The sequence below is a fragment of the Phalacrocorax carbo genome (genome assembly GCF_963921805.1).
Source record: "Phalacrocorax carbo chromosome W unlocalized genomic scaffold, bPhaCar2.1 SUPER_W_unloc_3, whole genome shotgun sequence".
NCBI classification, from domain to species: domain Eukaryota; kingdom Metazoa; phylum Chordata; class Aves; order Suliformes; family Phalacrocoracidae; genus Phalacrocorax; species Phalacrocorax carbo.
Genome location: NW_026990254.1, coordinates 634,461 through 661,133, shown reverse-complemented (window position 1 = coordinate 661,133; position 26,673 = coordinate 634,461). Strand labels below are relative to the sequence as shown.

At 43.4% G+C, this 26,673-nt stretch overlaps 1 protein-coding gene across 6 annotated transcripts in view; it reads left to right on the top strand.

Moving 5' to 3' along the window:
• The window catches only part of LOC135310861 (polycomb group RING finger protein 3-like), a 116,034-nt gene that overhangs the window by 1,189 nt on the left and 88,172 nt on the right, over positions 1 to 26,673 (top strand). The gene's annotated exons all lie outside the window — the stretch shown is intronic.

The following is a 26,673-nucleotide window of genomic DNA, read 5'->3' as shown; positions in this document are numbered from 1 at the left end:
TGTGCATAGTCTTAAATCAGTTTACACCCACCCCCCCACCCCCCCCACGATGTAAAATATGGATGACTGAGAAACCTAGATCTAGAAATTCTGTTTGATTACCCATGTGTGCTCTAGAACGTTCCTTTTAGAAGTATTTTGCTTCGGTATTTTTTAGGAGTCCTACGTAATTGCCTACCTATGTTTCTTCGAACTGAAGTTGTGGATGAGAAGGTTAAAACAACGAAAAAAAATCAGATGCTATTTAAACATATTAATTCTACATTTAAAATATATGTATAACGATCCTTCTGGACTAAAGTGATTTTAGACTAAAATGTTGGAATCTCCAGGTAGCTACTAATATCTTCAGGATTATATTAAAAATATTTACATGGAAACTTAAAGGTTGCATTAAACCCAGTCCTTAGTATTGTGATATATACTGTTGTGTTTTATTGTCCACTGAAAGAGATACTGTATGCAGCAGTTATCATAGTCTGCTTTGACGAGCTGAGGAAAAACATACTGTTCTTCTTCAAATCAGGTTTCTGTTAAGTTAATCTTCTGAATAAATACTTCTGTATTCAAATTGCTAGCTGTCATGGTTTTAGCTGGAATAGAGTTAATTTTCTTCACTCTAGCTGGTATAATGCTGTGTTTTGGACTTAGTATGAGAATAATGTTGATAACACAGATGTTTCAGTTGTTGCTAAGTAGTGCTTGTACTAGTCAAGGACTTTTCCAGCCTCCAATGCTCTGCCGGGTACACAAGAAGATGGGAGGGAAGGGGGCACAGCCAAGGTAGCTGACCCAAACTGACTAAAGGGATATTCCATATCATATGATGTCATGCCCAGTGTGTTAACTGGGGGGAGTTGGCCAGGGGAAGCAGTGATTGCAGCTCGAGGACCGGCAGTTTTGGGTGGTGAGCGGTTGCATCACTTGTTAGGCCTTTTTCCCTCATTCCTGAGGTTTCATATCACTCTCTCTCTGTCGTGCATGCTCTCTGTCATTATTTTCCTTTTCATTATATTATTACTACTACTACTACTATTAGTGTTTTAATTATTAAACTGTTCTTATCTCAACCCACGAGTTTTCCTACTTTGGCCCTTCTGATCCTCTCCCCCATCCCACAGGGGTGGGGGGAGTGAGTGATTGGCTGCGTGGTGTTTAGTTGCTGACTGGGGCTAAACCACAATGCTAGCATATAAAATATTCCCTGTGGTAAGAATTTAGGAGATGGAAAAAGTTTATTTGGTATTGAATGAAACTTTTGATTACAAAGGTACAGAAGTCTTACAGGTAACCCAGGTGAGAGACAGCCTAACCAGAGGAGAAGGGTTACTGGACCTCTTGCTCGCCAACACAGATGAACTAATTAGAGAGGTCAGGATTGGTGGCAGCCTGGGCTGCAGTGATCATGCCCTAGTGGGATTTGCAATCCTGAGGGATGTGGGCCAAGTGAAGAGTAGAGTCAGGACCCTTAATTTTAGGAGAGCAAGCTTTCATTAGATTAAGGAATTAGTGGATGGGGCCCCCGGGAAACTGCCCTCAGGGACAAAGGAGCTGAACAGAGCTGGTGGCTCTTTAAGGACTCTTTTTTTTCTTAGAGCGCAAGTGCTCTCAATGCCTACGTGTAAGAAATCAGGCAAGGAAGGCAGGAGACTGGCATGGCTGGGTAAGGACATCCTGGTCAAACTAAAGTATAAGAAGGAAATCCATAGGCAGTGGAAGCAGGGATACATGTCCTGGGAAGAATATAGGGGCGCTGCCCGGATGCGTAGGGATGGGACGAAGACAGATAAGGCCAAGCTGGAACTGAATTTGGCAAGGGATGCAAAGAATAATAAAAAGGGTTTCTACAGGTACACTGGCCAGAAAAAAAAAATAAAGAAAATATACACCCCCTGATAATTAAGACAGGAGAGCTGGTGACAACTGATGTAGAGAAGGCTGAGGTACTCAACAACTATTTTAGAATAGAATAGAAAAGGATAGAAAATTTCAGTGGGAAGGGACCTACAACGATCATCTAGTCCAACTGCTTGACCAATTCAGGACTGACCAAAAGTTAAAGCATATTATTACGGGCATTGTCCAAATGCCTCGTAAACACTGACAGGCATGGGGTATCGACCACATCTCTAGGAAGCCTGTTCCAGTGTTTGACCACCTGTGCTGGTTTTGGCTGGGATACAGTTAAGTATCATAGTATTCATAGTAGCTGATATGGGGCTATGTTTCGGATTTGTGCTGGAAACAGTGTTGATGATACAGGGATGTTTTCATTATTGCTGAGCAGTGCTTACACAGAGTCAGGACCTTTTCTGCTTCTCACACCACCCAACCAGTGAGTAGGCTGGGTGCACAAGAAGCTGGGAGAGGACACAGCCAGGACAGCTGACCCCAACTGACCAAAGGGTATTCCATACCATATGACATCATGCTCAGCATATAAAGCTGGGGGAAGGAGGAGGAAGAGGGGGATGTTCAGAGTGATGGTGTTTGTCTTCCCAAGTAACCATTCTGCATGATGGAGCCCCGCTTTCCTGGAGATGGCTGAACACCTGCCTGCTAATGGGAGGTAGTGAATGAATTCCTTGTTTTGCTTTGCTTGTGCGTGGGGCTTTTGATTTTCCTGTTAAACTGTATCTCAACCTGTGAGTTTCCTCACTTTTACCCTTACAGTTCTCTCCCCCATCCCACTGGAGGGGGAGTGAGGGAGCGGCTGTGAGGTGCTTTGTTGCCAGCTGGGGTTAAACCACAACACCACCCTCTCGGTCAAGAAATGCTTCCAAATGTCCAGTCTGAACTTCCCCTCACGCAGCTCTGAGCCATTCCCAAACATCCTGACACGGTACCAGAGAGGAGAGATCATCACCTCCCTCTCCACTTCCCTTCCTCAGGAATCTGTAGAGAGCAATGAGGTCACCCCTCAACCTCCTTTTCTCCAAACTAGACAAACCCAGTGTCCTTGGCTGCTCCTCAAAGGACATGTCTTCTAGCCCTCTCACCACCTTTGTTGCCCTCCTTTGTAGGCATTCAAGGACCTTCTCGTCCCCCTTAAAATGTGGGGCCCCTGAACTGCAATTAGTACTCAAGGTGAGGCTGCACCAATGCTAAATAGAGTGGGATAATCACTTCTTTTCACTGGCTAGTAATCACAGAATCACAGAATGGTAGGGGTTGGAAGGGACCTCTGGAGATCATCTTGTCCAACCCCCCTGCTTGAGCAAGTACACCTAGAGCAGGGTGCACAGGACTGCTTCCAGGCAGGTTTTGAATGTCTCCAGGGAAGGAGACTCCACAACCTCTCTGGGCAGATTGTTCCACTGCTCTGTCACCCTCACAGGAAAGAAGTTTTTTATTAGTATTAGTATTTATTCCTTTTAGTTATTAAACTGTCTTTATTTCAACCCACAAGTTTTCTCACATTTACTCTACCAATTCTCTCCCTCATCCCACTGGAGGTGGGGAGTGACTGAGTGAGTGGCTGTGTGGTGCTTAGTTGCTGGCTGGGGTTAGACCATGACATCTCCCAAGCTATGTTCTCTTACAAGACTGTTCAGCATAGAATCATTAAGGTTGGAAAAGACCTCTAGGAGATAATCAAGTGCAACCGTCAACCCAACGCTACCATGTCTTTTAAACCATGCCCTGAAGTGCCATGTCTACATGTATTTTTTTTGAACACCTCCAGGGATGGTGACTCAACCACCTCTCTGGGCAGCCTGTTCCAATGCCTGACCACTCTTTCAGTGAAGAAATTTTTCCTAATATCCAATCTAAACCTCCCCTGATGCAGCTTGAAGCAGTTTCCTCTCGTTCTATTACTAGTAACTTGGGAAAAGAGACCAACATCCACCTCGCTACAACCTCCTCTCAGGTAGTTGTAGAGAGTGATAAGGTCTCCCCTCAGCCTCCTCTTCTCCAGACTAAAAAGCCCCAGTTCCCTCAGCTGCTCCTCATAGGACCTGCTCTCCAGACCCTTCACCAGCTTCATTGCCCTTCTCTGGACACTCTCCAGCAACTCAGTGTCCCTCTTGTACTGAGGAGCCCAAAACTGAAGACAGTATTCAAGGTGTGGCCTCACCAGTGCCGAGTACAGGGGCACAATCACTTCCCTACTCCTGCTGGCCACACTCTTCCTGATACAAGCCAGGATGCTGTTGGCCTTCTTGGCCACACTGCTGGCTCATGTTAAGGTGGTTGTCTACCAGCACCCTCAAGTCCTTCTCCATCTGGCAGCTTTCCAGCCACTCGTCCCCAAGCCTGTAGCGTTGCATGGGGTGGTTGTGACCCAAGTGCAGGATCTGGCACTTGGCCTTGTTGAATCTCATACCGCTGGCCCCGGCCCATCAATCCAGCCTGTCCTGGTCCCTCTGTAGAGCCTTCCTACCCTTGAGCAGATTGACACTTCCACCCAGCTTGGTGTCGTCTGCAGACTTACTGAGGGTGCACTCAATCCCCTCATCCAGATCATTGGTAAAGATATTAAACAAGACCGACCCCAACACTGAGCCCTGGGGAACACTGCTTGTGACTGGTCGCCAAGTGGATTTAGCTCCATTTGTTACCGAAAAATGCAGTAAAATCAGAAACAACTCTTTAACACCAATTTAGTATTAAAGAGCAGGCATTCTTTATTCACGGTGCCGGATGCACGGGGGATCGCTCCTCCTAACGTGCATACCTTACACACTCTTCTCGTGATTTATATATCAAAAATATACATATTATTTTGTCCATGCATATTCAATATTATTCTTTTTAGTGATTGGTACAAACTTGCTCGCTCCATATGTAAATTACTGCGCAGGCCCAGTTGTCCTTTTCCATTGTTCTCTTTTGAGTAGGTGGTGTTACTTGGGTCGGTGGTCTGTGAGTCGGTGGTCACGATCTCCTCCTGCCGGAATTACCTTTTACCTTCTTGGCTCTTAATCTTGGCAGTCCTGGCCAGTTTTCTCAGTCCACTACATGAAACCACACTTTGTCATCCTTTTCTGACAGAAATACATTGTCTATTGTTTTGATCACATAAATGATTACCTAGATACTAAAATACAGATCAACAGATACACTGATTCGTATACTCCATGTTCCCAGCAACATCCCTGGTTGTGTAACCAAAATAAAGAAATTAGTCATTCACCACAACTCTCTGGGCTCGGCCAGTCAGCCATTTTTTTACCCAGCGAAGAGTATACCTGTCCAAGCCATGAGCTTCCAGCTTCTCTAGGAGGATACTGTGGGAGACAGTGTCAAAGGCTTTACTAAAGTCCAGGTAGATACCATCCACAGCCTTTCCCTCATCCACTAGGTGGGTCACCTCATCATAGAAGGAGATCAGGTTGGTCAGGCAGGACCTGCCTTTCATGAAGCCATGCTGGCTGGGCCTGATCCCCTGGATATCCTGCACGTGTGCTAGCTTTGTGGGGTTACCACCTAGCACCAATCTTTGTGCAGCAATGAATTAAATAAAATACCTCCACTCTTTGTGTAGTTTGGTGTTTTGCACACCCAGTGAATTAACTTGATTTTTTGGGAAAACAGCTGGACAGGATGGAAGGTCACTAGTGAGAATATATGTACACATATGTACAAAGTGGATCTCTCCAGCAGCTGGACTCAGACACTTAATCTGCCCAGTACCTGGCCCCTGGACATAAGAGCCCCTGAGACTGCAGACCCACTCCAGTTGCTGGTACAGACTGTCACATATACACACGCGTGCGCACGCATACACACAGAGCAGGACTTTCCACTTCCCAGCAGCAACCCCCTTGTGGTGGGTTGACCCCAGCCAGCAGCTAAGCCACCTCCCAGTCACTCACTCCACCCACAGTAGGATGGGGAAGAGAATTGGAAGGGTAAAAGTGAGAAAAACTTGTGGGTCAAGACAGTTTAATAATTGAAGCAAAACTATGCATGCAAGCAAAGCAAAATAAGGCAGTCATTCAATACTTCCCATTAGCAGGCAGATGTTTAGCCACTTCCTGGAAAGCGGGGCTTTATCATGCATAATGGTTATTTGGAAAGACAAATGCCAAAACCCCAAATGTCCCCCCTCTTCCTCCTCCTTTCCTTGAGCTTTTATTACTGAGTGTGATGTCATATGGTATGGAATATCCCTTTGGTCAGTTGGGGTCAGCAGTCCTGGCTGTGTCCCCTTCCAACTTCTTGCACACCCCCAGCCTACTTAATCAGGGAGTGGTGTAAGAAACAGAAAAGGCCTTGATGCTGTGCAAACACTGCTCAGCAATAACTAAAATGTTGGTGTGTTATCAACACTGTATTAGTCACAAATCCACAGCACAGCACCATACAGTTTGCTATAGAGAAAATTAACTCCATCCCAGCCAGACCCAGTACACCCCCATACCGGGAACCTTGCAGAAGACATTGTATTTGAGGAGTTAGTGATCTTGAACAAGCCATGTCTGCTCTATTGGGCCTCATACATAGGGCTTGAGAAGCTCGTATGTTATTAATATGATCTGTAACTTATATTTTGGGGAAAGGTAAACTGTATGTGGTTCAAGGGGTGGAATGTAGTGATCCTGACTAGAAGACCATTGTACATCAAGGAGTTAGTGATTCACAACACAGTTAATCTGAGTAGGCGCAGGCCTGTGCTGTGCTGTACCACACATACAGTGTGGCCTTCAGGCTGTGTTGTGTTGCACAAATCCCTCCGACACAGGATAAACTCAGACAGCTCCCGCCTGGTACCGGCAATTACGCCACCTGTCTGGCCTTGCCTTTATTTAACAGCGCAGCAAGAAGTTCTCATGTGAACAACCTTTATGAATAGAATTGTTTTCTTATAAGGAAATTGTAATAATAGTTTGAATGACCAAAAAGGAGGTGCTTCTCTCCACGGACAGAATCTGCATAATGTGCCATGGAGAAATCCATCTGGGCTCCGTCCAATGCTGCACTAACGTGGGGTTCCCAGCATCTGAAGGGATGTCAGATTTACTCACTATCTATATTCCTCTTCTTATTCTAATGAAAACAGCTCTTTTATTAAGCCATTTGTTGTTGTGCCTTTCTTACTGAGATCCAGAAAGAACCCTGCACTTCCTCTTTCACCTCACACCCTCCACCGGCCCTCCAGCATAGAATACCTCCCCCATACTCCCATCATTAGAGATACTTATATGAGCAGCCATAAAGGTGGCCTGGCTAGAAGGGGAAAATAACTGAAAGGAAAATGTCTGCTGAAAGATACTGACAGAGAAAATACCTGCTAGCCTGGTTGCTGTTAGCCTGGGAACTAGGCCTTGGAACCAGAAACATGCTTGAAAAGTGCAGATGGCCTCTTTAAAGTACAGCCAGGGTACCTAGAAACCAGAGACATCCTGAAATACCATCAATAAGTGCAAAACCAACGGACTGTAACAGCAACTTATCATCTGACAAGTTGGAAACAGTCTGGAAAAATAAAGTGGCCTGAAAGAGCTGAAATCATCATCTATTGGCTGTTCCAGGTGAAAAATAGAAATTAACAGCATCTATTGGCTGCTGCCGGGGTTGTCCTACATTCCCTTACTGTTATCCCAAAAAGCGGGTTCATTCGCTGGGTGTGCAAAATGCCAAAATACACAAAGAGCGGAGGTATTTTATTTAATTCATTGCTGCACGAAAATTGGTGCTAGGTGGTAACCCCACAAAGCTAGCACACTGCACCAAGAAACTACAAGGTATTTATACAGTTAAATGTGTCAGTCACAGCTAACATTCATGCCCTCCAGCTAATAACTGGTTAGTGTCTTTCTCATTTCAACTTAAAGGTACAGTTCCCTTTAAATTTACCATGCATGCTCAGAGAGTAAGGGGTTTATTTGAGTAGAGGGTTTTCTGGCCTATGGGTGTGATTTTTAGTATTATAATGAGGATAGTTCACCTAAAGGGCACTTTGTTTTAGTTCTTATCAACATCCCAATTAGTTGTCCTCCTTGACTTGATACTTTATCACCCAGCTTTTGGCTTCTTCTGAGGAGGGATGTTCCCTTTTATCAGTCTCTCAGCTCTCCTCAAGGATATAGTCGTAAAACAAATGCTTCCCTATCTCTTAGCTCTCTTCTCTGGCTGCCAAATTCTGTTTTGCAAGGCTCACGTGGCTCATTGTTATTACTTAGAAGAAAATTCTGTTTTCTTCAGGATATCACAATTAGCCCCACTTGTATTGTCGGCATGACAGACAAAGTGGATGGTGCTGATAAGTTACCTATGGAATACAGAAGGAGAATAAGCATTTGAATGGTTACTTGAAGGAATATTAAGAGGTTTGTAAAGTTGTTTGTTGATATTGATGTAAGAAAAAATAGAAGTCACAAATATGGATGTTCTTTCAGTTAATATTAACCATCTGTCTGATGTAGTCTACTTTTTTTTTCTGGTAGGGATTTTATTTCCATGGTTCCTTTTCTTTTCTTTGTGATTACAAAGTGATCCCCGGTGGTGTGTTAGAAATCACCGTTCACTATAAACATGGAAAACTGGTAGCATCAAAGGCTTGTAAAACCCTTGTATAGTAGTCACTTTATCTAAATAACTAGTTTGTGTGCAATGAAGGGGAAATTCAAATTTTAACTGCTCAGCAGTGGTAATTTGTGACCAAGGAATGATCTGGCATGGAGAGCAAGAAGGCCCAACTGCAGAAGGGGTTAAACTGCCTGGAAAGAGGAATGACAGAGACAGAATGACTCCCTGTAAGGGAGTGAAGTTTCCCTTGGTGATGAGATAAGACACAGCCTCAGCACTGTCTTGTAGCCATCCTGGAATGTGAGTGCACAGGGGCCACCTTTGGGCAGCAGAACTGGGCTGGGGGATGGACCTAAGGCCAGGCTGAGGTGCCTCATACAACTGCTCATCGGATTGGTGCTGGGGCAAGTGTATATAAGGAATCTGCTTGTGTCGCATCTTTGCAGGCTCCTTGTAGAAACACTTATTGTAGTAGGACTCTGCCCAATGTATTGATCATTAAATTTTTCTTTTTATATTTAAGCACAAATGTGTATTTAATTCACCTCGAGGTGTACAATAAAAATTCCCCAACAGTAAGTTGCCCCCAGTTGTGAACACCCTGCAAAATTTTTTTAACACAAGAATGCTTGACAAATGCCATTCAAAAGTCAGCCTTTGGGATACCACTTCTAATGGGGCCATTTGGCAAAGACTCAGTTGAATACAGTGGGGCTGGCTGGCATTCCACAATAGCAGCTGACTGAGGTGGAGGAGGACAGGGGTTCTTTGTACCAATAAATGGTTCCCCTGAAGATAAGCAGTGGCAGAAATGGTAAATGGTTGTCACAACTGTACACAAACTGATTGGAAAGCAAAGGAAAAAAAACATGCAAGGCTGTTTGGTGGGTGGAATAGAGCTCCTGCCAAAAAGACCTGGCTTTTTGCACATGTTGTTCTGCCTGCCTTGATTTCATGAGAGTTTGCGATCATTTACATCTGATTGAATGAGACTAGAACTGGCTTTCTGGACTGCAAGCACACAATGCTGGTTCGTGTCCAGCTTTTCATCCACCAGTATATCCCCAAGTCTTTCTCTGCAGGGCTGCTTGCAATCCATTCATCCCCCAGTCTGTATTGATATTGGGGATTGCCCCAACCCAGGTGCAGGACCCTGCACTTAGCCTTGTGGAACTTCATGAGGTTCACATGGGCTCACTCCTCAAGCCTGTCAAGGTTCCTCTGGATAGCATCCCTTCCCTCTAGCGACTCAACTGCATCACTCAGCTTGGTGTTGTCTGTAAACTTGCTGAGGGGTCACTCAATCCCACTCTCTGTGTCACTATTGAAATATTAAATAGTATTGGTCCAGTGCAGACCCTCGAGGCACACCACTCGTAATTGGTTTCCACTTGGATATTGAGCCATTGACTAGAATTCTTTGGATGCAGCCATCCAACCAGTGCCTCATCCACTTAACACTCCATCCATCAAACCCCTATCTCTCCAATTTTGCAGCAAGAATGTTGTGGGGGACCATGTCAAAAGCCTTACAGAAGTCCAGGTAGATGACATCTGTTGCTCTTCCCTTGCCCACTGATGCAGGCACTCCATCATAGAAGGCCACTAGATTAGTCAGGCATGATTTGCCCTTGGTGAAGCCATGTTGGCTGTCTCTAACCGCCTCCCTGCCCTCCATATGTTTTGACACGTCTTCCAGGAGGATCTGTTCCATGATCTTTCTGGGCACAGAGGTGAGGCTGACGGGTCGGTATTTCACAGGGTCCTTCTTTTTACCCTTTTTAAAAATGGGCGTAATGTTTCCCTTTTTCCAGTCCCCGGGGGCTTCACATGACTGCCATGACTTTTCAAATATCATGGAGAGTGGCTTGGCAACTACATCAGCAAATTCCCTCAGGACTCTGGGATGCATCTCGTCAGGTCCCATAGAATTATGTATGTTCCAGTTCCTCAGGTGGTCACGAACCTGATTTTCTCCTATGAAGAGAGGGACTTCACTCCCCCAGACCATGCCTTTTGATGTTCAGAGGCCTGAGAGGTGTGGGAAGAGAGTTTACCATTGAAAATTGAGGTAAAAAAACCCAGCCTTCTCATCTGTCAGTTGTCACCAGCTCTCCTGTCTTAATTATCAGGGGGTGTATATTTTTTTAATCTTTTTTTTCTGGCCAGTGTACCTGTAGAAACCCTTTTTATTATTCTTTGCATCCCTTGCCAAATTCAGTTCCAGCTTTGCCTTATCTGTCTTCATCCCATCCCTACGCGTCCAGGCAGCGTCCCTATATTCTTCCCAGGACACGTATCCCTGCTTCCACTGCCTATGGATTTCCTTCTTATACTTTAGTTTGACCAGGATGTCCTTACCCAGCCATGCCAGTCTCCTGCCTTCCAGGAGGATGCTGTTGGCCTTCTTGGTTACCTGGGCACACTACTGGCTCATGCTCAACCTGCTGTCCACCAGGACTCCCAGGTCCTTCTCAACAGAGCTGCTTTCCAGTAGTTCAGCCCCAAATCTGTACTGGTGCATGGGGTTGTTCCTCCCCAGGTGCAGGACCTTACACTTGCACTTGTCGAATTTCATCAGGTTCCCCTCAGCCCAGCATTCCAGCCTGTCCAGGTCTCATTGGATGGCAGCACAGCTTTCTGGTGTATCAGCCACTCCTCCCAGCTTGGTATCGTCAGCAAACTTGCTGAGGTTACACTCTGTCCCTTCGTCCAGGTCATTGATGAATATGTTGAACAGGACTGGACCCAGCACAGACCCCTGGGGAACACCACTAGTTGCAGGCTTCCAACCAGACTCTGCCCTGTTGATCACGACCCTCTGAGCTCTGTTGTTCAGCCAGTTCTCAATCCACCTCGCTGTCCTCTCATCTAACCCACGCTTCCTAGGCTTATTTATGAGGATGTTATGGGAGACAGTATCAAAAGCCTTGCTGAAGTCGAGATAAACAGCATCTACTGCTCTCCCTTCATCTACCCAGCCAGTCACACCATCATAGAAGGCCATCAGCTTGGTCAAGCATGATCTTCCCTTGGTGAATCCATGTTGACTACTTCTGATAACATTCTTTTCCTCTGCATGCCTGGAGATGACTTCCAGAACAAACTGTTCCATTACCTTTCCAGGGATGGAGGTGAGGCTGACTGGCCTATTGTTCCCCAGGTCCTCCTTCTTGCCCTTTCTGAAGATTGGAGTGACATTGGCTACCCTCCAGTCCTCGGGCACCTCTCCTGTCCTCCATGACCTTTCAAAGATGATGGAGAGTGGTTTGTCAAGAATATTTGCCAGATCCCTCAGCACTCGTGGGTTCATCCCATTGGGGCCCATGGATTTGTGAGGCTCCAGTTTACCTAGGTGCTCTCTATCCCAATCCTCCTCAACTAAGGGGAAGTCCCCCTTTCTCTAGATTTTTTTTCTCTCACCTGTGTTATACTGTGTTTAATGTACCCCAGCAAGTGGTTTGCCCTATTGGCTGCCAGGGCACGCTGCTGACTCATATGGAGCCTACCGTCAACAAGCACCCCCAGATCCCTTTATGCAGGGCTGCTCTCCAGCCACTCCTATCACAGTGTATATTTGTGTTTAGCATTACTCTGTCCTAGGTGCAGAATCTGGCATTTGGACTTGTCAAATTTCATGCCACAGGTAATTGCCCAATGCTTCAATCTATCAAGATCTCTCTGCAAGGCCTCCTGTCCCTCAAGAGAGTCAACAGCACCTTGTCCAGAAGGATGCTGTGAGGGACAGTACCAAAGCCTTACTGAAATCCAGAAAAACTGCATCCACCGCCTTTCCTTCATGCACTAGGTGGGTGATCCTATCATGGAAGGATATCAAATTAGTTAGACAGGACTTTCCCTTTGTGACCCCATGTTGACTGTGCCTGGTGATTGCGTTGTTCTTTAAATGCCTTTCAGTAGCACCCAGTATGATCTTCTCCATAATTTTTCCAGGAACTGAGGTTAGACTAACAGGTCTGTAGTTTCCTGGGTCTTCCCTTACACCCTTCTTGTAAAGTGGAATCCATTGGCTCCCTTCCAGTCAGCGGGGACCTCCCCAGACTCCCAAGACCTTTGGCAGATAATCGAGAAGGGTCCTGCTGTAATATCCGCTAGCTCCTTCAGTACTCTGGGATGAATCCCACCAGGCCCCCATGGACTTGTGAACATTCAGCTGATACAACTGGTCTGTTACAATTTCAGTGTCCACAAATGGAAAGTTATTGTTCACGCACTGGTGGCCCTCTGACTCAGGGGACTGGGCAGCCCAATGTCTGTCAGCATTATTAAAGATGGAGGCAAAAAAAAAAGCATTGAATGCCTCTGCTTTTTCATCATCCCTATTTGTCAAGTGTCCATCTTCAACGAGTATCAGTCCAATGTTTTCTTTAGACCTCCTCTTGGTAATAAACATACTTTAAAAAGGCCTTTTGTCTGACACAACACTGACCTGTTTCAATTCTAATTGAGCTTTGGCCTTCTGCGCCTTCTCCCTGCATATATGAACCACAGCTCTGCAATCTTCCTGTGAAGCCTGACCTTGCTTCCAGAGTTTGTACAATATCTTTTTTCTCTTGAGCTCCTTGAGGAGTTCCCCGCTCAGCCAAACTGGTCTTCCGCCCCGCTTGCTTGACTTTTGGCACAATGGGATTGCCTGCTCCTGTGCTTCTAAAAGGTGGTTCTTAAAGACTGACCAGCACTCATGGACTCCTAAGCCCTCAAAGGCAGATTCCCAGTGGACTCTGCTAAATAGCTCCCTGAGTAGCTTCAAGTTTGCTCTCTTGAAATCCAGCGTAGTAACTCTGCTGTCCGTTTTTCTCACTACACCAAAAATTTTAAACTCAACTATTTTGTGATCACTGTGGCCAAGACAGCCACCTACCATCACATCTCCCACGAGTTGTCCTCTATTCACAAACAACAAGCCTAGGAGGGCATCTTTCCTAGTTGGCTCACCGAGTACTTGTGACAAGAAGTTATCTCCCACAAACTTCAGGAATTTCCCAGACCTGCTTGTCACATCAGTATGGTATTCCCAGTTGATGCCTGGGAAGTTGGAATCTCCCATAAGGACAAGGGCTACCGATCCAGAGATTTCTCCTAATTGCCTGTAGAATAACTCATCAGTGCTTACATCCTGGCTGGGCAGTAGACATTCACTACAGCATCTGCTTTGTTCTCCATCCCCCTACTCCTCACCCAGAGGCTCTCCACCACATCATCACTAACTGTAAGGGCTGTACATTCAAGCCTCTCCCTTACGTACAGTGTAACTCCTCCACCTCGCCTACCCTGCCTATCTTTCCTGAACAGCTTACAGCCCTCCATCCCAGCACTCCAGTCATGGGACTCATTCCACCAAATCTTGCTAATACCAATGACATCACAGCTCTGGGAACTAGCTAATGCTTCCAGTTCATCCTGTTTGTTTCTCATACTGTGTGCGTTGGTGCACAAGCATTTCAGATGTGCTCCTAAGTCCTCAGTGCTCCCTGGAGCAGCGTAAACGCTCCCATTAGCATTGCCACCCTCAGGCAATTCCATACCAAACCTTGGTTTACCTTCAGCTCTCTTGTTGGTATCCCCTTCCAACATAGATCCTAGTTTAAAGCCTTCTCAATTGGTCCTGCCAGCTTACAAGCAAAGCAGCTTTACCCCCCCCATTGGGACAGGTGGATCCTGTCAGGCCCCAGCATACCTTGTGCCTCAAAGACTCACTCTTCCATGGTTATAAAAACCCAAGTTCTGGCAGAGGCTCCAGTCCTGGAGCCAGGTATTGATGTCTTGGGCATGCTTGCTTCTTCCAAAGTCTCTCCCCATTACTGGGAGGGCTGAGGAAGCCACTGCCTGTGCTCCTGAATCTTTTAGCATTCTTCCCAGGGCCCCAAAATCTCTTTTGATCAACCTTGGACTTCTTGTTGCAACATCATTAATACCCACATGAAAGAGCCGGAGTGGGTAATAGTCTGAAGGCTGTACTAAGCTCATCAGTCGTCTGGTGACATCCCTGATTGGGGCCCCAGGGAGGCAGCAAACTTCCCTGAAAAGAGGGTCTGGTCTGCAAATGGGTGCTTCTGGTCTGCTCAGGAGGGAGCCACCTATGACAATAACTCTTCGTTGTTTATTCTCAATGCTGGTCTCAATGCAGGTCTTGTTGTGAGGGGTTGGTTGATCTGACCTTGGTGACAGTGCTTGCACAGGTTCCTCCTATTTCATTATGCACTTTGTCTACCATACCCAGAGCCTCATACCTATTCTGTAAAGGTAGCTGAGAGGGTAAGGAGGGATTCCTCTTACAGCTCTGTGTACTAAACTGCTCCCACTCCTACCTATCCCATGTAATGCTGCCTTCCTCCTGGCGCAAAACAGATCCTGGACCTACCTCCATAGTGGCCATGCTGAGTTGGCATGTGTGTACCAGAGATGACAGAGCACAGCTCCATTGGTCGATCTCCTTCTCAGACTCTTGGATGCTCCTCAGTCCACCTACCTCCTCCTGAAGCTCGGCCACCAGAGTAGTTCATCTACCTGGTCACACTTCCCACAGGCTTGCTTGCTATCACTGTCCATCTCCAGGAATATCCTCGCCCACACCGTCCATAGTCTGAAGCCTGGGTGGTCGCATGCTCTGACAGGAGCTCTGACTGTGTGGCTGCATTGGTTCTACCAGGTGCTAGAAGCTCAGGAGAAGCAGAGAACACAGCTTTTTGCTGTGTGGTCACTATGCTGCCACACACCTGCCCACTGTGCTGGGTCCCCTGTTGTAGGATACAGTGTAATGCTTTTCATCCATTTTGAGCTGTGTTGATCACCTCCACCTGGTCTCCCTTTCTGAGCAGAGGTGCAGATTCTCTTATTTTAAATATGCCCCCATATAAATTTTTCCAAACCCTCACAGAGTTTAAAGAATTCACACCCACAGGCCTGGTTCTGACACTTCTGTGAAAGCTATGGCTGTAGCTCTTTATAAACTCCAACAACACATCAGTATAGTCAAGAGTGTCATGTGCTGTAAAATATTTTTGTTTTGAGTGTCTTCTTTAAACCCTCTATAAACAGAGGCTTTTACTTCATTATTAGTAACAAAGCAGTAAACATCATACTGCTTTAAATGATTGTTTAAAGGCTTGCTTAGAAATTTATTTCTTCAGTCTGTTTGTAACTTCTGAGGCACGGGTCCCCTACTAAAACTGGTTTTAAAATCTCCAGCTATTTCAGAACCCATTTTGCCTTTTAGACCAATGGCCCAGGCATGCTTTGATAATGTGTCTATCAATCACTGTTAAGAAGTACTTAACACCATCCTTGTGTTTGGAAAACTGTTACCTATCCACCAAGTCTGCCTGCCATGGAGCATCCACCTCTGCCATGCTCACCTTGTTTCTTCTAAAACCTTTAGAGCTGCCTGCCTCCTCCAGAGCACTATAAATGTCTTTTAAAAACATTAGTGTGTCAGTAGACATATCTATGCCACATCTACTGACACCCCACACATGTACAAAATAAAACAGTGAACAATTAATTTAACCCATTGTCATGGTTTTAGCTGGGATAGAGTTAATTTTCTTCACTGTAGCTGGCACAGTGCTGTGCTTTGGACTTAGTATGAAAATAATGTTGATAACACAAGGGTAAAAATATACTGGGGAAAAGTCTGGGTTATTCCAGTCTCGGACAAAGGCAAACCCATTCGTGGGATTGCTTTTCCTTGAGGACCTGGGTGTACATGGTGGGTGATGTGGGAGGATGGAGGAGTCTGATGTGTGCCTCAAGGGGATTTGATTTTGGGTGAAAACAGCCAATGAACTGAATGGTATGCTGTTAATTGCAATAATGTATGTCATCACTAGTATGGTTGCTATATGTCATATCAATGGTATCATGGTGGGAATCTCCCAAATTAATAAAAAAACCCCAACAAACTTTCATTGAACTAAGCAAAGTGCAGCGGTGATAGAACAAGGACTGACTTCAGCATACAACAATCCAACACCACACACACCATCTCTCCATCCCTGAAAGACTCATACAATAGATGGAGTCCAAAGTCATGGACTAAATGAACTCAATGGACATTTGTGGACATTTCACAGACATTTTACAGGGGTGGTCCATAGACTAAGGGAATGATAAAATCTGTATATTCTAGTAAAGGATGAGAAGGAGGGTAGGGGTTATTGCTGAGGAGGCCACACTCTGAATAATGAATTAACATAAAGTGAAAAGCAATATGACCTGTTTACAGATGGATCCTGTCATCTTGTGGGAAAACATCGAAGCTGGAAAGCTGCTTTGTATAGTCCTATATGACAAGTCGCAGAAACTGCTTAAGGAGAAGGTGAATCGAGTCAGTTTGTAGAAGTAAAGGCCATCTAGCTGGCCTTAGACATTGCTAAATGAGAAAAATGGCCAGTGCTCTATCTCTATACAGACTCCTGGATGGTGGCAAATGCCCTGTGGGACTGGTTACAGCAGTGGAAGCAGAGCAACTGGCAGCGTAGAGGCAAACGCATCTGGGCTGCTGTACTGTCACAAGATAATGCTGCCTGGGTAGAGAACCTGGTTGTGAAAGTACATTGCATAGATGCTCACGTCCCCAAGAGTCGGTCCACTGAAGAACGTCAAAACAACCAGCAGGTGGACCAGGCTGCTAGAATTGAAGTGCCTCAGCTGGGTCTGGACAGGGATTATAACCATGAGCTATTTATAGCTCAATGGGCCCATGACACATTAGGACATTTAGGAAGGGATCATCTTATCATGTTTTACAAAATGGTGGCTGAAAGAAATAGGTGTCCCATGTGTATGTAGAGGGAAGAGATTTCCTGTTCTGACATACTTCTGGGTAAACGAAGGCATGGCTGGTCTTTCCAGCCAATCACTGGGCAGTCTGTGAATATGACAGGTATGATGTCTTTCAAAATGGAGCTCCCTAGGAGCAAAAAGAAGTGGAGTAAACAAACCAGATGACTGGAAGAGGGGAGGGACTTTTGGGGCAAGTGCCTGCCCCAGACATTCATTTGACTGCCAGTAGGGGTGGGTTTTGTGATGGAAGTTGGAGGCCGTGGCACCTGTTAATTTTTATCCTGGATGAAAGAGTTCTTTATACTGCTCTCCCCTTTGACCTCTCTTGTAATGGCTGAACAAACTAAATTCTCTCAGCCTCTCCATATAGATCGTATGTTCCAGCCCCCAATCATCTTGGTGGACCTACGTTGGACTTGTTCCAGTATGTCAATTGGTGTCTTTCTTGTATTGGGGAGCCCCAAAACAGCACAGTATTGCAGATATGGTCTCGCAAGTGCCAAATATATGCAAGTAGTCAGTTTCCTTGACCTGCTGGCTACACTCTTGCTTAATACGGTCTGGTATGTGGTTGGCCTCTTTTGCCACAAGGTCATACTGCTACCTTGTGGTCATCTTCTCCACCAGATGCGCATGTCCTTTTCTGCAAAAGCTTCTGGGCAGTTGGCCCCCCAGCTTTTGCATGGGGTTATCCCATCTCAGCTGCAAGACTTTTTATTTGCCTTTGTTGAGCTTCATGAGGTTTCTGTAAGCCCATTTCTCCAGCCCCTTGAGTACACTTTGAGTATCAGCTCTGCCCTCCAGCCTATTGACTGCTCTCCCATTTGATATCCTCTGCAAACTTGCTGAGTGTATGCTCTGTCCCATTGTCCAGGTTGTTAATAAAGACGCTAGTCAGGATTGGCTCTGGTTCTCTTATCACAATAATAAATGGAGATTAAATTGAAGTTTGAACTTCTGTGCACCTGTTGCATTTTTTGGAAGCAAACAGTTTCCCATGTCACCATTTGGTCATCTAAAGCATGGATACACAGAATATAAGGATAAGTGGAAAGCTTATAAATTCCTCCTTTGTATCATCTGTTAGCTGGTCTGATGTTACCCTATGATCTATTCACTGGAGGAGTGAAAATAAGGGAAGAACAAGCCACTCTACTTTTCCCACAACTTCTTTAACTGTTTAATGTTCTCCATGCTCAATAGACTTTTTCTTGTTAGTCATCCGTTACAACTAGCAGCACAATTTTAACAGCAGCCATCAATTTTAACAAGAAAATAGATATAAAAGAAAAACACCCTTCCCATTTCCTCTTCTATCCTTCTTAATTAAAAAACCAAAGTGAACAATCTTTTTCCTCTGAAAAGACTGTTTTAGATGTTCAGGATGCACTGTATATAAATATCTTCCGAATACATCCTAAGCAGGGTCCTTTCTCTCCTTGTCAGCCAAACTTTAAATGTTACTAGTTTATGGTTAACTGTTCTAGTAGGTTGTCTCCTAAAGAGCTGAGGGGAAAACTGTATTAGAAATGTTATGTATTTGAGCCAGTATTATGTTTTTATTAATATTATTATATTATTTTGGATGTCCCTAATGTTATAATTCTATTCCCAGGGGTGGTTCTTGGTAAATTGCATACAAGAGCCAAATGGTATTATGTGGGTAACAATAGGGGACTGCATTACTTGGCATCTTTGTATTAAAAGACTTTTTCTCCCCTCTTTGCTGTACATTACTCAGTTCTGTCTGGTGTTTGAAATTTGTAGTCAGGAGGAATAAAGACCTAGTAAAGTGATTTTCTTGGAGTTTAAAAATTCCTGGAGGAAGACTGAGAACTACATTATTAAATATTGTATACTGGAAAGGCAGAGAGCTGTTTAAAATTTGATTTGATGGGAGGAGTATATTATTCCTTGCATGGAATAGCAGATCACATTTAAAGATGAACTTCATCAGAGTGGAGGAAATTCTCCAAATATTTTTAAACACATTGTGCAAATGTGTATATGCACAACCTTGATAAAAGCTATCACTTTGTGTGCCTAATTAGCAAAGCTGTGATAAGTCAGGAAGTTCTGTGATTTTTAAAATAATATATGTTCTCTTATATAAAATGTAGAAGAAATTTAATGTAATATCTACAAGCTAAACTGTATTGATCTTGCTCTCTTCTTAATTTTCTATTTTATTACATGTTATTGTGGGACTATTGTCATGGTTTAGCCCCAGTCAGCAACTAAGCACCATACAGCCGTTTGCTCACTCCCCCTCCAGTGGGATGGGGGAGAGAATTGGAAGGGTAAGAGTGAGGAAACTCCTAGGTTGAGATAAAGACAGTTTAATAGGGAAAGCAAAAGCAATGTGCACAAGCAAAGCAAAACAAGGAATTAATTCACCACTTCCCATCAGCAGGCAGGTGTTCAGCCATCTCCAGGAAAGCAGGGCTCCATCAAGCATAATGGTTACTTGGGAAGACAAACACCATCACTTTGAACCCTCCCCCCTTCCCCCTTCCCCCAGCTTTATATACTGGGCATGATGTCATATGGTATGGAATATCCCTTTGGTCAGTTGGGGTCAACTCTCCTGGCTGTGTCCCCTCCCAGCTTCTTGTGCACCTGGCAGAGCATGGGGAGCTGAAAAAGTCCTTGACTAGTGTAAGCACTACTTAGCAACAACTAAAACATCTCTGCGTTATTAACACTGTTTTCAGCACAAATCCAAAACATAGCCCCATACTAGCCACTATGAAGAAAACTGACTATCCCAGCCGAAACCAGGACAACTATATACATAGTCTGCTTCTGTCATTGTGAAACAGTTATACAATACTTGCAAATGTAATACATTGCCGTATTCCTGTTCATGCTTTTGTAGATGCTGTAGTCACAACTACATAATAACAATGTAGCAATTACTTGTTTACTTCCATATTACTTTTCCACATAGTTTCTTACCAAAAATTGGTTTCATGATTCAGTTATCTACTGATTTAATTTATGCCACCCCAGTATATTATTTTGTCTCAGTTCACTGTTAATGTGGTGTTAGCTCTCTCTGTGTACTTTCAAGGTAGAAACCACTAGCTGTTTTCTCCATCAACTTTTTCCTCAGTGTTATCTAGCACTATTTCCCTTGTGCATAAAACTTGACGTCCATGCCTTGTTTTAAGGGATTTTGAGGAGTTTTGTAGAATAATTTAGATACAGAAAATAGTTTCACAAATTAATTGAAAATAAACTATTCAGAGGCTGGAGAGTACAGTTGCTATCATTGGTTAAGGAAGAATAGCTTGACTGATCTATTCTGTAAGGTCATATATTTTGTTCTATTCAAATATTTCTAAAAAAGTCAATTTGTTAACATGTGGTGAAATGATTATATGTAGAGCTGAAATGGGAAACTTCACAAGGTAATAAATTCCCATGCTAGGTAGAGTAAGCAAAGTTAGTGGTTAATGCTGCAGCTGGTGCTGATTAAGGGTAATTGATAATTGCTGACTTTCTCCAAGGTTGAATTAAGTGGTTAGTAATAGGCAATTTAAAAAACATTTTTCACTACTTCTGTTCATTTCAGTGCAAACCCTGTTGAGTACTAAGCAGTAAGGGAAAATACAGATAATATTTTTTGAGACCTTTAAGGTCAAATATGTAATTAAAATATCTGGAGTAGGAGAACAAAACTGAGAATTCTGGCTGACAGGCAAGTTGGTGAATCTAGTTCTCACTCTACCTGCCCCTTTTCTGAAGAATTTCCTCTTGCCCTTTTTTCCATCTTCAGGCTATATTAGCAAAATCTGCCTTCGTCAATGGTTTGTGCTAATATGACATACTGTTGATCATCTGAGGTGCAGATATATGTTTTTTCTTCAAGGTGGCCATGTCTGTCAAGGGGTGGACATTTGTAGGCAATAATTTCTTAAACCACAGGAATGAGTCTGTCAGCTCTTACATAAATTAAACACTCCTGTGATGATCACTGAGATTTTTCTGTGGCTGTGATAATCTAGACCTTTCAGTTTTTGTTCAAGATTAGCTTCATGGAGAAGCAGTCTTTCTCTGTGTTTTCACAAAACAACCCAGAACACTGTTGTCGTTTTCCACTGAGCTCTTTTCTCTGAGACCACGTCCCTTAGACCTGTGTAATGTTGTAGTGTTACTGTTGTGATGATACTGCTTTCATTTCTATAGCTGAGTTTTCATTCTATCATAAGATTTTGTCTGTCATAGTTTGGGAAATGTAGCTGGTGCTAATGGCCTTGACTTAGAATACAGAGAAAAGACTGCGCTGGAACAATCAAAGTATGTTCTATATGTTCCTTAAGGTATGTTTGAATACTGATTCATTATTAGATTATGTAATGAAGAAATGCCCTAATTGCTGAATTTTTTTACCTCATTTTTTCCCTGTAAGTTATTGAGTGAAACATTTAAATGTTGAGAATATAGCGGCCCTTTCTGAACCCCCAGTGTGGAAGTTGGAGAATTCTTCACAGTTGATGTTATGGCTTGGAAAAGGATGAATGTTCCAGTTCTTATAAATAAATAAAATAAACAAAAAACCCCTGTTCAGTTATCCAGCTATTCTGTAGAATATTGGAATTTTCACTTTGTGAAGGAGTATACCAACAAAGTGTAGTATTCATTTTACATGAGGCACATGCAACAACTGAAAGAGATTTCAAAGGAATGTGTTCCTGTAATGACTTCATTAAGCCTTGCAAAAGTCAGAGATGGAATCTTTCCTTTAGCCAGTGTGACAGATCCCAAATATAGATTTCATAAGATGGGCTCAGAACATATGACCTGCAAGAAGCATGACTAATGAAATATAATGGGAAACACCCCCCCCCCCCAACTTTCTTACCTTTGTGCTGTTTGCTATAGTTGATTGATAGACTTTATTGCACTGAAATAGTGAGAAGTTCATGCTAAGGTAGCTGGATTTAGAATATCAGTAATTCAAGGCTCTTCTTTTTGCATATTTGGTTTAACATAGTTATTTTGGGTTTGGTCAACATGTCAAAATAAAACCAGCTGAAAAAGCTACAATTGTCCTAGCTAGGGCATTATTAGTTACTGTACTGGAGGACTTGATTTTCAGCCTAGAAAAGAGAAGGCTTTGGGGGGGGGGAATCTAATCACAGTCTTCCAATACCTAAAAAGTTGTTAGAGAAGGTGGAGATACTCTTTTCACAAGAAGACATGGTGGTGGGACAAGAAGCAACAGGCACAAGTTGTTTCAGAGGAAATTCTGTCCAGATATAACAGAAAAATTCTTCACTGTGAGAACAATTACACATGGGAATAAGTTGCCCAGAGAAGTGGTGGACTCTCCCTCGCTGGAAATATTCAAGACTTAGTTTGATGGGGCTCTGAATAACCTAGTCTAAGGTCTTGCTTTCAGCATAAGGTTGGACCAGATGATCTCTAGAGGTCAGTTCCCACCTAGACTTTTCTGTGATTCTAAAACGGAGAGCAGAGTACATCTTAAAACTACTCTAGGATTTCAAGAACGAAAGAGGAAATGGTTTTTTACAAGGCTCATTTTTTTGGTGTTGTGTAACTTGTCAAACAGCCAATTTTATAAAAGTTATGAGGGTACATCGGACTCCAGAAAGAATACATGGTAGCTGTTATGCATTTACAAGGTTTAGGGGCAATTCTAGTAATTTTGTTCACTAATCTTCTGTTGGAGCAGCTGGGGCAGGATTGTCACAAAAATGAAATTGAAACTGTTTGTTGGTTGTTGAAATCTTACCTAGAGGCATAAATATACTTTTTTTTTTTTTTCTTTCCAGACTCTTTCAATTAAGGCTTCAAGTTTGGCTAGAGTTGGCTGACTGTAATCTGGGCATTGTTAAATTTTACTGGAATGTTTAAAAAAGTTGCAGATGTCCAATCAGTTAAATTTTAGCACCTTCCTGACTTTTTGGCAGCTGATGGCTCCTGGCTTCTCATAACAGACTTGCTTTTTAGCAGTCAATGCTTTACTCATTATTGTGCCTGTTCTAATAGGTGGAGTCAGATGGCTGAGCATGTGAATTTTTGAAGGCTTCCTAGTAAATATCCAGCAGTATTGTCTTTGCTATTTAGAGATTATTCTTCATCCCGTTATTAGAAATACAACAATAGCTGTATGAGAATGGGAACCAATTCTCTTTCCTGATTAATAGAGGTCAGTAACTGTTTCATAAGTAGGTATAAAAATCCCTATACTCTACTACATAATACTACTACATTACTCACTAGAGAGACAATATTTCCTAGTCTCTGTGAATAAATGGTTGGCTGTAGGAGATGAATTTGCAAGTAACTTAGCGCTGTTTGACACGTCCTTGAGCTGAAGCAGCGTGGCAGTAAAAAACAGAGACAGGACCATGGGAATGTCAAGAAAGTAAGCTAAAACAAATGAGGTAACACGAATAGAACAGCCTATTAGAATGTAGCATAAGGCACATGCTTAGAGCTAGCTGCCGAATAACAGAAACTGTTTGTGCGTGTGATCGTGTGGAGAATGTGTAAAAAAGATATATAAGCAGTGAAAAGCTGGCAATAAAGGTCTTCTACAGAGCATCTGTCAGGAGTCCATGACATTCATCCCTGCAGTTGGTTTCTGTTGATACAGACATATGTATAGCATCTTATGTAACTGCATTTTTTTACTGTATGTAGAAGTGATGTATTTGTTCTGTGAAAGAAGATGACCGATATGTGTATATGATGGGAGGGAGGAAGGGGAAGATCTCTTCAAACATAACAATTAAAACTTAAGTTCTGTAGGAGTTGATGACAGCCTCGCTTAGCTTCTGGCTTCTTTAGGGTGGTCCTTTTGAGCCTTGATTATCTTGCATAAAGTAATAGAAATCCATTAATACAAATGTGCACCCTTATTTAGCTTACAGCTTTTAAAGCCGTAAGTCAGTTGGTATCTAGAGTCCCTCATCTGTACTACAAAAGGATGTTTTAATGAAGATTAAGATAAGACTTGGGTGAAGGTTGTCCTCTGTTACTTTAGTAGCTCAGCTACTTTGTAGCAGAATCTCACTGCCAACTTGATTTTGAAGGGACTTTGTTCTTCGTGAGACTGAGGGCTCTCTTTAGCCAACCTTTAATTACTAGAAGACAAAGGTCTTTCCATCTCTTCATGATGCATGTGATTTGAATTGAAACAAAGTGCCTTTGTAATGACTTCTAATTTCTGCCTCTAAATTCTGAACAAAGAATGGATTATAATATTCTCCTCCTAGTATATTACAAATTCTTTCTGTGATATTTTGTCAAGACTGTATTTTGGAATAGTGCACAAAAATGACTATTATTTTCCTTCAAAAGCCTGCTGCCTCTATAAATAATTTTGTTTAGTGATAACAAACTAGATTTTATTTAGAGAAAGTTAAAGTGCTATTAATGAAAAAGGTTACCCTTGAGGCCATGCTGTATTTATATAGTATTTCTAAAGATTTAGAAAGCTCTGACACTTAAGGGCCACTTCAGATTTTTTTAGCAGATGTATTACACCTTGATGCAGGTATGAGCTTGTTTTCTCAGCTCTAAATAGAGGAAGTAGAAGAACACAGAGTAATTTGGGTTTAGATAAGCTAGTGATCATTTGTCAAAAATGGAAAACTGGTTTAGTAGGGCCAAATCTGGTTGGTCAGAGATTGTTTTTCTCCAACTAAAATCTTGTAGAACAGTTTTCCCCTTCTCTTGTGCGGTAGGGACTATTCAGCACCAAAGAGAGTGTTAGGCTGTTCTTCAGATGTGAGCCAAAACCCTATCCCAAGTAAGTAATGGTTTGAACAGTCTAATACATTTTATTTGAAACAAGGCAGCTGGAATGCACCTTGCTTAACTGTGTTGGAGACTGGCTTCACAAACAGTGGAGCGAAGCTAATGTCTTGCTGCTGCCAAAGGAAATTTGCAACTCTTCTGGCTGTGCAGTCCAGCCTCTTGCCTTGAGCCTTGAGTCATTCCTAAAGTGTCCCTAAGCTTTAAAGCAAACCTACTTGTGTAGTAGGTGCTCCTTGAGCGAGAGTCCATGTGAAATAAGAGCTTCTTTGAACAATACAATGATGAGATTACACAGCTTTGATAATCAAGGCAACCAGATATCAGGTTAAAATGGGTAGTGTTTTCTATCAGGTTTTGTTGTGAGAAAACCTAGTGATGATTGAATATGGGAGTTGAAAGGTGTAAAGGTTTTCCAATCAAAAGTTCTGATTAAACTTTACTAGTATAATAAAGCATAGCATGGTTACAATATGCATAAAAGTGCTTTATGCATGTACAGCTACTATACCGTAAATGCCATAACTACAGTAATATCAGCTTTAAACCTCAAAACAACTGCAGTTATTTTATAGTGCTTATGAGACCATTAAACCATCTTTCCTAATGTGGGTCTGTCGCAAATGGGAGAATTCATTTGGCCAAATTCCTCCTTTGATAAAAACCTATTTAAAAGGGCATTGTAGCTTCATTTGAAATCATAGAATCATGAAACTTATTGAGGGTGCAATCGATCTCCTCATCCAGATAATTGATAAAGATATTAAACAAGACTGGCCCCAACACTGAGCCCTGGGGAACACTGCTTGTGACCGGCTGCCAAGTGGATTTACCTCCGTTCATCACAACTCTCTGGGCTCGGCCAGTCAGCCATTTTTTTACCCAGTGAAGAGTATACCTGTCTAAGCCATAAGCCGCCAGCTTCTCTAGGAGGATGCTGTGGGAGACAGTGTCAATGGCTTTGCTAAAGTCCAGGTAGATACCATCCACAGCCTTTCCCTCATCCACTAGGTGGGTCACCTCATCATAGAAGGAGATCAGGTTGGTCAGGCAGGACCTGCCTTTCATGAAGCCATGCTGGCTGGGCCTGATCCCCTGGATATCCTGCACGTGCTTGGTGAGCTCACTCAAGATGTATTGCTCCATAACCTTCCTCAGTACCGAGGTCAGGCTGACAGGCCTATAGTTCCCTGGATCTTCCTTCTGGCCCTCCTTGTAGATGGGCATCACATAGGCAAGCCTCCAGTCATGTGGGACCTCCCCTGTTAACCAGGACTGCTCATAAATGATGGAGAGTGGCTTGGCAAGCTCTTCCACCAGCTCCCTTAGTACCCTTGGGTGGATCCCATCCGGCCCCATAGACTCGTGAGTGTCCAGGTGGCTCAGCAGGTTGTAAACTGCTTTCTCCTGGATTATGGGGGCTTTATTCTGCTCCCCGTCCCTGCCTTCTATCTCAGGGGGCTGAATACCCTGGGGATAACTGGTCTGGTGGTTAAAGACTGAAGCAAAGAAGGCATTTAGTACCTCAGACTTTTCCTCATCCTCAGTTGCAATGTTCCCCTCCAGTCCAATAGAGGATGGAGATTCTCTTTGGTTCTCTTT